The sequence below is a fragment of the Mercenaria mercenaria genome, chromosome 8 (genome assembly GCF_021730395.1).
Source record: "Mercenaria mercenaria strain notata chromosome 8, MADL_Memer_1, whole genome shotgun sequence".
In the NCBI taxonomy this organism is placed as follows: Eukaryota; Metazoa; Mollusca; class Bivalvia; order Venerida; family Veneridae; genus Mercenaria; species Mercenaria mercenaria.
This window is the reverse complement of record NC_069368.1, coordinates 1,703,101-1,717,067: the sequence shown is the minus strand read 5'-3', so window position 1 is coordinate 1,717,067 and position 13,967 is coordinate 1,703,101. Positions and strand designations below refer to the sequence as shown.

Genomic DNA, 13,967 nt, shown 5'->3' with positions numbered 1-13,967 from the left:
TAATAAGTGCAATAGAGTGAAATGCACCAAACATTAACCTGAGTGTCTAAGTAAAAAAGGCAGATAATTTATGAAATCCTGGTGCAAGAGTTATGGTCCTAGTATCATATGAAGTGAGTGATGTTATGGAACAACTATTTTAAGTTAGAATCAAAACCTCTTTGTAATAACAGAGATATCGTGAAAATGCATCGAAATGAACCTTAAATTCTAAGTAAAAGAGAAACATAATTCATGAAATATTGCTGCTAGAATTATGAACCTTGAGTCATATCATGTGGGTGATGATGTGAAACAACTTTTTTAAGTTTGAATCAAATCCATTTAGAAACAAGGCAGTCTGAAAGACAGCTAAATCCCCCGCCACTGCTATGGATAGTGAAACGGTAAACCTTTGACCTTAAGCAGTGACTTTGACCTTGAACGGACATGGCTGACTCATGAATTCTGCACAACGTCTTGATGAGGTGATCATTTGACCCAAGTTTGATGAAAATCCTTCAAGGGGTTTAGGAGATACAGAGTGGACAGGCTCAAACCTTTGACCCTCAGTTGTGACCTTGACCTTGAGTCGGCATGGCTGACTCATAAGTTCTGCACATTGTCTTGATGAGGTGATCATTTGACCCAAGTTTTATAGAATTCCTTCAAGGGCTTTAGGAGATATAGAGCGGACACAAAATGGAAGGCTCAAACCTTTGACCTTGAATTGTGACCTTGACCTTGAGCTGACAAGGCAGACTCGTGAGTTCGGCACATCGTCTTGATGAGGTGATCATTTGACCCAAGTTTTATAGAATTCCTTCAAGGGTTTTAGGAGATATAGAACGGACACAAAATGGAAGGCCCAAACCTTTGACCTTGAGTTTACAAGGCAGACTCGTGAGTTCTGCACATCGTCTAGATGAGGTGATCATTTGACTCAAGTCTCATGAAAATCCTTCAAGGGGTTTAGGAGATATAGAGCGGACACAAAAGTGTTAAGGAAGGACAGACGGAGACCATTCCTATAAGACCCACCCCCACCACTTGTGGCGGGGGATTAATAAGTGAGACAGAATGAAAGTGCAACTTCAAACTGAAATTCTAAGTAAAAGGGGAGATAATTCATGAAATATTGGTGATGGAGTTATGATCCTTGTGTCATATGATGTGGGTAAAGATGACGAATAACTATTTTAAGTTTGAAACAAAGTCTTCGAGTAATTACTGAGATAAAGAGAAAGTTCATCAAAACTTTAACCAAGGTGACGCAGAAAGACGCCGAGGCCAAGTAGGACAGCTCTCCATACTTCGTATATCTGAGCTAACAAACTTAAATGTTTCCGTGTAACATTGACCTTTGAATCACTGCATCAAATCTTGCATGCAACAAGTTGGCTGAATAATACTGATAATAGAGTATCAATCCAGAAAGAAAAGAATTATGTACAGTCCTCAATGAATTGCACTCTTTGGACCTTCAAATGTCATCATGTTTTTGGAAAAAGAGTAGTTGAACCATCACCTTGTTAAAAGTTTTCTTTGCAAGAATAACTGAAAATGATGCTATATTTTATTTCAAATGTAATTTCTGGACAAAGATCTGACAGACTGGACTAGCCGACAGACGGAATAGCAGAATCCTGTATGTATAAAGAAAACTCACTTTCAAATGTAAGGGGTCTAATAACAACACATTTAACTAATACCAGTAAAATATCAGTCCTGTAATTATTTCAAAATAGCTTATAATGATGAGTACTTGACACACTGTAAAGAGTTATACGATAATAGATTCTATCAATGATAAGTAATGTAACAAAACTGACAAAGTTTGATAAATCAACTAATATATTATACAACAGATGGTAGTTTGTTTATTCTGTTGAGTTCAACATTATTTTAGTTAGGTATGAAAGTCTGTATTTACACATCATATTTATATTTTAGAGCATTGTCAATAATTTGTGTGATGAATTATAAACAAATCACTCCTTGACATACTAAATCAAATCCTTGAAATTAAAATCCTATTTTCCGCAGTTTTCACACACTGTTGACACAAAAACATTCAATTCTAAATCCTGAATCAACTTTGTTTGCTTTCATTCCTGTTGTAGTTTACTTGGGTATGTCTTTGAGGACTAGTTATAAGAAACAAGATAAAGCAAGTTCTTTCTTTGTGGTATGAGTTCCATCATGAAAATAAGCCATTCTCATAGTCTCATAGTGTAGTTTCTGTAGCCTGAAAGTGTTTGTCTCCATATGTTATCCATTTCTGTAACACCAATTCATTCCTGAAATAAAGAGTGAAAACATAAACTGAAGTGCACATTATCATTTAAATAGTTGTTTAATTAAAACAGTTAATTGCAGAAGAAAGAAATATACAAGAAAAAGTTGTAAGTATATTTTTTTTACTCTGCACCACCTTACACTGGTACCATTGAAGTGTATATATATATCATTCAGTAGTAGCAAAAATAATATTCAGAAAACAAGAGTGTCATTGACCCTAAAGTGCTCACCTGTGTTCAAAGCTTCAAGTGTGTTTGTGTAATGGTACCAGTACAGATTTGGGCTTCTTCTATGTTAGCCTATATTGTACAATTTATTTGACCTGTCAAAACATGTTCCAGCTTTCATTATATTCTGTTCATGCCTTAACATGGGTATGGCCTTTTTGGCCTTAAGGCAATAATCTGGAGAATTATGGTAGACAGTCAAACCCTTATATCACATGCCGAATATCAAAGCTGTAGAGATAAAGAATTCAAAATCAGACTGGTAGTTTCTGTGATGAAAATTTTTAAAGTATTTTTTTCCTTTTTGGCTGCAATGGAAACCAGAACTCTGCATGGATAACTTAGATTTGAAGTGCAATAACCCCCCTTAACTAGAGGCCCACAGGAAACATGTCGGGCCCACCCTTTGACCTCTGTGACCTTGACCTTTGAGATAGGAACCTTGGGTTTGCAAATGCGCTCTGTCTTATTGAGATTAACATTCATGCCAAATATAAACATGATTACTTCATGCATGTCAAAGTTATGGCCGAGAGATTCAAATCTAGACAGACGGACGGACACACATACACAGCACAGCCATTTGTGCTTGACAAAAATATATGTAAAGTAATTTAAAATATTGTCATAAAAATCTTACTGTTTAATGAAGGTTGTAACGCTAACTGCAGTATCTTTATTTGCTCAACGTCATTATACAATGTAGCATACAGGTTGCTGAAAACAAAAAGTTAATATGCATGTTTTTTTTCTGAGAAATGAATATACAGCTCAGGAAACTGCGTTTAAATTTCAAGGTATTTAAGTAACTTTTCAATTTTTCACCTTTTTTATGTAACAGGTTATTAAATAAATTTGCTCCCTTCGGCTGAAATCTGTTAGAATAACTACAAGGTGCTTTTGTCACAAAAACATATGTCTCCCCCCATGTATACCTTAAGCTCTGTCAGCCGTTTTATGCAGCGAGGCGGAACGTGTTCGCCATATGCAAAACTAGGCTTGGTTTTGATCACTGACTCACTCCTGTGAAGTTTCTTCGAAATCCAGCCAGCCGTTTGACCTAAGAAAGCCGGCCAAGCTTAATCAGGATAGACGGACGGAAAGACAGACGGCAAAGGCAGAAACAGTATATCTCCGCCATGTGACACAATCATTTTTAATGTAAGCTTCATTAACTTGTAAATGAAAAAAGAGCTATATGATCAAATGACCTATAATGTTAAAGGAATGTTCAATATTTAAGTTTTCAACCGGTTCTTGCGGATTAATCAGAAAGAGAATTTATGATACCCTTTGAAACAAAATTCATAACTCACACAATTCAATGTGAAGATCAATTAAGCAGATCATGAGAAGAAGTTGTTTAGTTTCTTTTCTAGCTTCAGCTCTGGCAGTGAATGCAATCAAACTTTCTCACAATGTCTGGTCCTCTGAAAAGAAATATTATATCATGAATAAGTTTGAAAACATAATACTATGCATTCTTTCTGTAACTTCCGAGAAGATATTACACTGAACTCTCCCTAGGAAATATGTACCTACACACCGATTTGTGGGAAGCTACGTCCCCGACTGCTGGAATGTATTCTACAAGAAATGTGATGGTTTTCATGTCTTCGACAAGTTTTCATAAGTTTGCCAAACTGAGAGTAGGCATTAAATTTTAAGGTAGCAGACCACTACTGACCAGCATTTCAAATAGGAACTATTCAACTCCCTGTTTTCTTTCTACATTTTTTATTTATTGTTGTAAATTAATGACAGTGGAACTTTCTTGAAAAGCATGTGTACCAGGAAGAAGAGACGTTACCTAAAGATACATATAAAATGTCTTAAATGTTTATAGATTATATGTCATGAAACAATGAAAGATTTTAAGTCGTGATCTTTAACCTGTATAGTATTCTGAAACTGGTTTTATGGATTATCCAAACAACAAATTCATAAAAATATTTCTAGCAAATGTATACACTCACACAATTTAAAAAGGTAAAGTTTCTGTGGTTCATGAAAAAGTTGTTGAAATACTTTGTTCAGGATTTCATACACAATCTGGCGGCTCCAAAGTAATCAGACTATCTCACAATAACTTGTTCACTGAAAAAGAAATTTATACTTATCTATTAAAGTATTGTGAAAGTGTAAGAAATAATAATATGAGCCACGCCACGAGAAAACCAACATAGTGCATTTGTAACCAGCATGGATCCAGACCAGCCTGCGCATCTGTGCAGTCTGGTCAGGATCCATACTGTCCGCTTTCAAAGCCTATTGCAATTAGAGAAACCGTTAGCGAACAGCATGGATCCTGACCAGACTGCACATAAGCTGGTCGCAAAGCCACTATGTTGGTTTTCTCATGGCATGGCTCGTATTTTGCCACGGATCATATCTAATGGCATTTTATATATAAAAAAAAACAAATTTGTACTTTTGTGCTCACGTCATAAGCATGCTTAAAGCGGATCTTATCAAAATTCTAATTATTTTCTGTGAATCAAATCTTCGAACACGATTAACTCTTAATCGTTACATTACAAAATGTATCATTCAATCTTATATTGGACAAAATTAGTAAAACAACAACAAAAACATAACTGGAACCCTTTTAAACAATGACAATTACAATTTCATAAGAAGCTGTTTTCCTAACATAAAATATCAATCACATGACGTAACCAGATGATGAAAAGAAAACACTTAAGGATGTGCTAGATACATCTGGTTACCTCACGGCTAGAACTCTGGCTAGGCATTGGTTACAAGACATCTAGACATTTCCATATTCTAACATGACATGGTTTACTTAATAATGTTCTGTCGAAAAACTGTACAAGCGATTACGACACAGTCACGTTTGTGTGCTATAAAATGTATACTGTTACAAACATTAAAGTAAGTGTCTAGCCGTCTGGTAATTGGACTTCTAGCCTGCTAGCTGGGTACCGGACGACTAGCAAATCCTGACCTCAGGGTATTTTCTAGTCTGAATAAGTAATGATTTTATATATATAGTTTCAACTGTTATTTTCTGTGTAAACAAAATATTGTGTGAAATTCGAGCACGATCCGATTTATTTTCCTATTAAACACAGAAGGCAGAAAACAGAAAACAGTGAATTATTATACAACAAATCACTGTTCTGACGTCACAATTATTACGTCATGGCATCAAACGGCTAGCAGCGCGCTGGAAAAGAAACCGATTGAAAATGGGCAAATACTTAATGAATGTCATCAAGGATGTACGTAAAAATCCTTGGTAACGTGTTAGAATCGAAATAATATATATCTCATTTAGTGATTTGCTCTTGAATAAATCATTGTTTGTCGTTAAGACGCGTATTATTATATCACTCGGGCTGTACCCTCGTGATATAATTCCTTCGCAACTTTACTCCAAACAATGATTTATTCAACAACAAATCACTGGATGAGATATATTATTTCTTAAACAAACCAAAGTATTTTCATCGACTAGAAGTCGATATTAACGAATGAGAGCGTGTTTGTATACAAATCCGTTGATATTCTAATTTTGTAAATGATAAATCAGCCAAATTCTTTCATAAAATTTTATGAAAGAATTTGGCTGATCTAATAGCCTGGTTACACATCATTGATCGCCAAACGTCCATGTTATTTTGTAAAAAGTGATGTTATTCTAACGGCCTAAACTTTAATTCTTAAAACACAAATTTATAAAATAAATTGATGAATGGAAAGCAGTTCATTAATTTTGACTTTTATTTCGAAATAAAATGGGTTAGATTTCTAATTATGAATGCTTAACTGCTGTTTTTCTAAAAGTTTTGATATACTAAAATATGAAACCTGTAAGTATTTTAAAACTGTCCTATATTTGAAAATCCAGTGAAAAAGTTGTTAAAATTTAAAAATTCCGATCCCACAAAGCATTATTTTTCCCGCCACCAGATGAACAGATTTTAATAATGAGTGACGACACTGCCATCATTGATTTCGGCATTATGCATTGATTTATTCGAGACAATTAAAACTAAATCTTTAGTATGTATGCACACATTATTTTTTTTGAAGATAAGTATTGATATCTTTTGTAAATGACAGGTATTATTACTTATTCATTAGGAAATCTATTACCGGACGACTAGAAAATCCCCCGAGTATTTTATAGCTGACCAGACAACTAGAATGCAGGCTAGGTATCCAGTTACTGGACGGCTAGACACTTCCAACATTAAAACAAGGTCTGAGAAGAATGTGCAACCAATCTTGGCTGGGACTCGAAGATAAACCTTGAATAAACGGACCATTTCAGAAATTCAGATACCCCCACCCCACCCCGGAAGTAGTTCTTTAGAAAAAGAACCCGTCCTCTCGAAAACATATTTTCCTACCCTTCTACAACCCGGTTAACTCAAAATACCCCCCACCCACTTCCCCGACAATACCCCTACTGGGTAATTCCAATTTCCAAAGACCCCCAATTCTAATTTATTTGTAAAATGCTCCCTCCCTCTTCTTTAGAACTGCTTCCACATTACACAGACAAAATGCACCCCCTCTTTCCCTCTAGAAACCTCCCTGTAAATTACCACCCCCCCCCCCCCCCCCCCCCCCCCCCCACACACACCCTCTTCCACAACGCAATGGGGAATGTTCTGGAATAGCCAATTCTGATTAAATAGCTGCCTTACACAAGTTCCTCTATTGTGTAACCAAGTTAGTACCGTGATATTTAGATCTGGTTCATTTAACGCGTATTTAGTATAATATTTTACAGAATCTAAAAATCTTTTACGAGTTTGACCAAAGTCAAGATTTTCGCCGACTGATCAAGTAATAATAACGTAATTTTTGTATGACACGCTAACAGCATTGAAATAAATCGATGGTTATATGTTAATGATAATGAGAACTTCTTAAAATGCTATGCAAATACTATCAAAAGGTCTAATTTACCTGTAATTTGACAAAAATCCATTTTTCAAGCAACCGATATCACTTCCGCATTACGTCACAACATGTTTTTATTTACCTTTACGCCAAGCTCTTCAAGGAGATCAAGAGTTTCGTCCCTTTACATGGCTATTTTTAGAGTAGAATTTTCCGACGAAAATACCGTATTTGTTCAAAATTTACTACGAGCGCACTTTAGAACAATTTTCTCTCATGTACCATTCTTCGTGTTTTTGCAATCCTCAAAACATATCCAAAAATTAAAATTGTTCTCCCCTGCGCTCGTATCGTATTTTGGTGATAAAGTGCACGAAAATGTCTAAAATGTACAAAATCTGTGTTGATGGCATGAAACTAGACCATGTATCATGACTTTTTAGGCAAAACTGTTGCATTTTTTCTTTATAAAATGCAAGATTAATCCTTTATCTTTCAAATAATTCATATCGTTGAGATGTAGTTTTAATTTCATTTTCTTCAAAATTTGGGGGCTAAAACTGTGCCTTATCATACATGGTCCTTTAGTAATTTCTTAACAAAATTGTTAACACATAGACATTCAAAGCCATTGGCTTCCTTTGAAACACGAACTAACTCTCGTGGGAATTTAAAATAATTGGTGATGAGAAATATTTCCTATCAAGATTAATATGTGGAAATGTGATAAGCATAAAGTTCAACGAAAATATAATTCATTAAAACTTTGGAGGAATAAGGAAGCTCCATTACATCAAAGTCGATTTCATTATTCCAAAGGCCATGATATAAATGTCAGAAAGGTTTGTGTGTCTCCACCTACACTAAAGGCATTGTCTTAATTGGAAAGGCATATGCAATTTCCTACATCAATTCAAAGAACTATAAAATACACAGAATGGCAACTGGCTGTAATCTCGCGTGATCTCGTGTCAGAGCGTGAGTCGGCGTTATCTTAGTAAAAACAAACATAGGCGAGCATGAAGTTACATTTTGTACCTTTAAAACTACATTTAGAATACAAGTTAGCTTCTAAAACAACATTAGTTAGATATGAAATAGTCTTAAGACACAAAGTACACGTTTCTTGCCATCAAAAGAAGAGTGGTGATACTGTGATAATTAATTTACCGATGAATAATTGCTTTCGCATACAAAATGGTGCGTGGAGAAAGCGCCACTTCCGGTAAACGAGATCTTATTCAGTTATCACGGGATGTTGGCGAGATTTGCTCTATATGCCTTTCAAGTTGCCGATCTATTTATTTTTATAGCTCTTTGATCAATTGTAGTATTGACAAGTATGAGATTATGCTATGGCTTAGTGTGTTGTTTCATCATACTTTTAGGTCTTCCAAAGCAGTTTGTACAAAAGTAACAGAGTGATTTTTATTGACTTAATATATTCATTTTCGGAACATGTTTACGTTGTTCTGTCGTCCATTTTATAATGTAATATAAAGATACCACATCATGACACAAAATCAGGCTTACAATGCTAACATTAAAAGTTATATTCAATTAAGTTTTTAGCAACGGCGGGCCTACACAAGTAAACATAAATATCCAGCAATCAAGCAGCGGACGGGCCTATACATATATTAAACAACGAAGCAGTGAAAAGGCCTAAGAAGTTATCCGACAATTAAGCAGCGGACAGGCCTATAAAACTATACAATACTCAAGCGGCGGCGGGTCTACAAAAATATACAACAATTAACACCTGACTTGCCTACAAAACGTTCAACAATCAAGCAGTGTACGGGCTTAAATATATTTATTCACAACAACCTGGAAAACACTACTGCCTATCAGACATTTGCGAATTAAGTTTACGTGGACTATGGACACTTAAGACGATCGATTTTTCAAGGGGACCGTCTCAATATGATTTAATTCATTTATGTGCGGTAGGAAAACATTCCTATAATGATGATAAGGTCTGGCTTATTATGCCACCGCACAGGATAAGATTTGGATTTGTCTGTCCGTCCGTCAGGCGTCTGTTCGTCAGAGAAAAGGTTTGTTACACATATCAAAAAAAAAAGTATTTGATATAGCGTCACAACACTTTCCTGAAATGTTCTTCAATATTACAATATGCACATCTGAGACAAAGTTGAAAAGATGAGCTAGTCTGATCGCCCTGTATCCGTCGTCGTCGTCGTCTGACGTGAAAAACTAGAACTGTCACAGGAGTGACGAATACCAAAACAATACGGTTTTGTCACAGAAGAATGGCAACCATAAGAAAGACATGGCCACAAGAAGGTGCAATTTAAATCGAACTTGGCCAGTATTTTATGATGTTTGACCTGTGTACCAAAATTTATCTAAATCTGTCAAGTCTTTCGTGAGTTATTGTCCGGCAACCATGATTTTAACAAATTTTAAGTTGGAAAGGGGCCATGAATACATATAAAATTGGTGGTTTGTAGCCAAAGTCGAACTTTACCTCTATTTTATGATGTTACACCTGTGTACCAAAAACATTTAAATCTGTCAAGAACTGTCATTGGAGTGTTTTATGTCTCCAATAGTGGATAAATATTGCACAATAGCTTGAGTCTGTGTTAAAAAATATCAAATAATAAGAGCGGTACAGATAAAATGTATCAAAACACTATAGAAGTATAACTCTAAGCAAAAAGGGGGCATAATTCAGGAAATATTGTTGCAAGAGTTATGCACCTTGTGTCATATGATGTGGGTGATGATGTGGAACAACTACTTCAAGTTTGAAACAAAAGCGTTTCGTAATAACTGAGATATAGTAACAATGCATCAAAATTAACCTTAAATTCTAAGTAAAATTGGGCATAATTCATGAAAAATTGGTGTCAGAGTTATGCACCTTGTGTCACATGATGTGGGTAATAAGGTGGAACATCTGTTTTAAGTTTGAATCAAATCCATTCAGTAATAACTGAGATATAGATTTCGGGACGCGACGGGACGGGACACGACGCGACAAAACTGACTCCTATATAGAACCCCCCACCCCACACCCAGCCCCCAAAAACATGCTTGGTGGGGGTATAAAAATAATCTAAACTGGGTCAGCTGAGATCAAAATGTAGGTCACCAGGTAAAACATTGTCAAAACTGTTAGAAAACTTAATATCTTGCGTCTTCATCACTTTGTTGTTAATATACGCCCGAAGGGACGTAATTTGTTATATCCCCGTTGTCTGTTTGTCCGTTAGCAATTTCGTGTCCGCTCTGTAACTCTCGAACCCCTTAAAGGATTTCGAACAAACTTGACACAAATGTTCACCAAGTCAAGACGACGTGCAGAGGGCATGTTTCGGATGGCTCGCTTCAAGGTCAAGGTCACACTTTGGGGTCAAATGTCATATGACTTTGTTTTGTGTCCGCTCTGTAACTCCTGAAATGCTTGAAGGATTTTAAAGAAACTTGTCATAAATGTTCACCACATCGAGACGACGTACACAGCGCATGTTTTAGATGACTCGCTTCAAGGTCAAGGTCACACTTATGATTTTGTTTCGTGTGTATATTGCTTTGCATTGCGGTGCTCTTGTTTTTATTTGGGAGATCCCTTTTTTGTTCACTTACAATAATTTTTATTGAATTATTTCCCTTTTATATTACTATAAATAGCTTATTTTGTAACTTTTTTATTAAAAGGAAAAACCGAGACCACTTTTTTTTTGTGGTACAACATGGATGTTACGTACAATGTTAGGTGTATTTTGACATATCGGTACCTGATATCTGCGCAGAAAAGAAAGGTGTCATTATTGTGTGTCTATTATGATATATTTTATTACGTCAGTAGCCGTTGTCGTGAATGCCTCCATACAGAGCTTACGCTCTTGTAACACTTCAACTCTGCGATTGAATGTTCTACAGTTATTCTGTAATGAGATATATATCTGTTTAGTTTTGTACATTTTCTTTTGTCTCGTCCCTCTTTTCTGCGAATCTGCGCAGAAAAGAAAGGTGTCATTATTGGGTGTCTGTCAAGATATATTTTATCACCTAGCAAGAAACAATCGTCAGGGAATGGCAAGTCAATGCCTATTTGTCACATCATTTGAAACTGCATAGTATTCGAGTTATGTCCCAGTGAAGGTATTTTTTTTTAAAAAGGAGATTATTCAAAAATGGGACCAACTACAGTTATGGTTCACGGCACGTCCTCTCAATGAGTTCTATCATTGTATAAACTTTCATAGTACTCAAGCTATGTCCCGGACAAGGTTTTCAAAGTTATGGTACCTTTTCACTAAACTCCTTCTCACTGACTTCTATCAGTTTATTAAGTATCAAGTAAATGTCCCAGACGAGGTTTTCAAAAGATGGGAGACAATTCAAAAATGGGACCACCTAGAGTTATGGTTCCTTGTCGCTCCATTTCCTATAAATGAACTCTACCATTGTATTAAGTAACAACTTGGTACCGTTAATATTTTTAGTTATCCTCCGGACAAGAGGTGTGACGGACGGACAAGATGGCGACTATATGCTCCCCCACTTCGGGGAGAATAAAAAATGGAATCAAGAATATTTACAAAGTGTTTCTTTGATCTAACCTAGTTGCCTAGCGTTTAAGCCAAGATGACCCGATTTCAAACTCTGTCGAGAATTTGTTAACTCAAACTATTCTGACTAAGTTTCATTGCGACTGGGCTAAAAGTTTAACCTCTACAGTGGTAACAGTGAAATTGTGTAGGGCGGATGACGATGGACAACGGATACAGTGCAACTTGAGCACTCAGATGAGCTAAAAAGTCGGGTGTGCAACTCCTAATGTTAAAATATTCCTATACAATTTCATGACCGTTAAGATCGTTCAATACTTTTGGCGATATATGTGTAACACAACTTTTCTCTGATGAACAGAAAACCGGAAGAACTGGCAAATCCAAATCTATATCACCTGCTGCATAGTAATGATATAATAACTCAAACCTTATTGCCGTTATAGGCTTTTTTCCTACCGCGCATTATACAATCAAATTATGTTGAGAGGATCCCCTTTGAAAATCAATCGTCCTAGGTGTTCACACTCCACTTCGTCTTAATTCGCAAATGTCTATTACAATAAGTATAGTAGACAAACTTGGTGCTGTCGAGCAATATCTTGTAACTCTATATTGAAGTTTACATAAAACATCGTAAAACAACATTATATATACATGTTTTTGAATTAAACCCGGTTTAGATCTACTACACTTTACGTAGATGAGGTTTTGTGAACAAGAGCAGTTGTTGGAATTAAGGATTATAGTTATATAAAATTTTGAAACTTGATTTTTTTTCTATTTTCAGATTCATTGTAGTAGTTTTCCAATGTAAGCACCTATCGTTTGTACCTGACACTATACATTGTATTCTCTACGACAGTTAGTGCCCTTAGAACCTAACATTATTTATATATTGACAAGCTTCAATAGCATTAATAGTGATATACCTTTCTGTGTTCTCGTATTTCAACATGGACGTCTTATCTCCTTAATATTCCAATACACTGAAGCCATGCTTTTACATATCATCCCATTACTAGAGCAAACGATTTGCTACGTAATCACTGGCAGTAAAATTTTCGGATTTCTTAAATGAGTGGTGTGATGTTTTCAAACTGTTTCTATCAGCGACTAAATCATTTTGATTTTACGTTGGCGTTATTGCATTTGTTTAGATGAACTCGACATGATATTCTATCATTTTAGCTCACCTGTCACAAAGTGATAAGCTGAGTTTTTGTAATCGCGCGGTGTCCGTCGTCCGTGCGTGCGTAAACTTTTGCTTGTGACCACTCTAGAGGTCACATTTTTATGGGATCTTTATGAAAGCTGGTCAGAATGTTTATCTAGATGATATCTAGGTCAAATTTGAAACTGGATTACATGCGGTCCAAAACTAGGTCAGTAGGTCTAAAAATAGAGAAACCTTGTGACCTCTCTAGAGGCCATACTTTTCAATGGATCTTCATGAAAATTGGTCAGAATGTTTATCTTGATGATGTCTAGTTCAAGTTTGAAACTGGGTCACGTGTCATCAAAATCTAGGTAATTAGGTCAAATAATAGAAAAACATTTTGACCTCTCTAGAGGCCATATTTTTTATGGGATCTGTATAAAAGTTGATCTAATTGTTTATCTTGACAATATCTAGGTCAAATTTGAAACTGTGTCAACCGCGTTTTAAAACTAGGTCAGTAGGTCTAAAAAAAGAAAAAAAACCTTTTGACCTCTCTAGAAGCCATATTTTTCAATGGATCTTCATGAAAATTGGTCAGAATGTTTACCTTGATAATATCTAGATCAAGTTCGAAACCAGATTATGTGCGGTCAAAAACTAGGTCAGTAGGTCTAAAAATAGAAAAACACTGTGACCTCTCTAGAGGCCATATTTTGCAGGAGATCTTCATGAAAATTGGTGAGAATGTTTACCTTGATGATATCTTGGTCAAGTTCAAAACTGGGTTACGTGCCTTAAAAAACTGGGTCGTTAGGTAAAATAATAGAAAAAACCTTGTGACCTCTTTAGAGGCCATATTTTTCAATGGATCTT

The 13,967-nt window shown here is 35.7% G+C and overlaps 1 long non-coding RNA gene across 1 annotated transcript; it reads right to left on the bottom strand.

Annotated features, from left to right (window-relative positions):
- Window positions 1–1,537: 1,537 nt before the first annotated feature.
- On the bottom strand, window positions 1,538–7,704 carry LOC123548474 (uncharacterized). Its single transcript, XR_008371962.1, has 5 exons — window positions 7,452–7,704; window positions 4,484–4,604; window positions 3,824–3,937; window positions 3,148–3,224; window positions 1,538–2,279 (listed from the first exon to the last, which is right to left on the bottom strand). It is a non-coding gene; the product is annotated as an uncharacterized LOC123548474 (long non-coding RNA).
- Window positions 7,705–13,967: the final 6,263 nt, after the last annotated feature.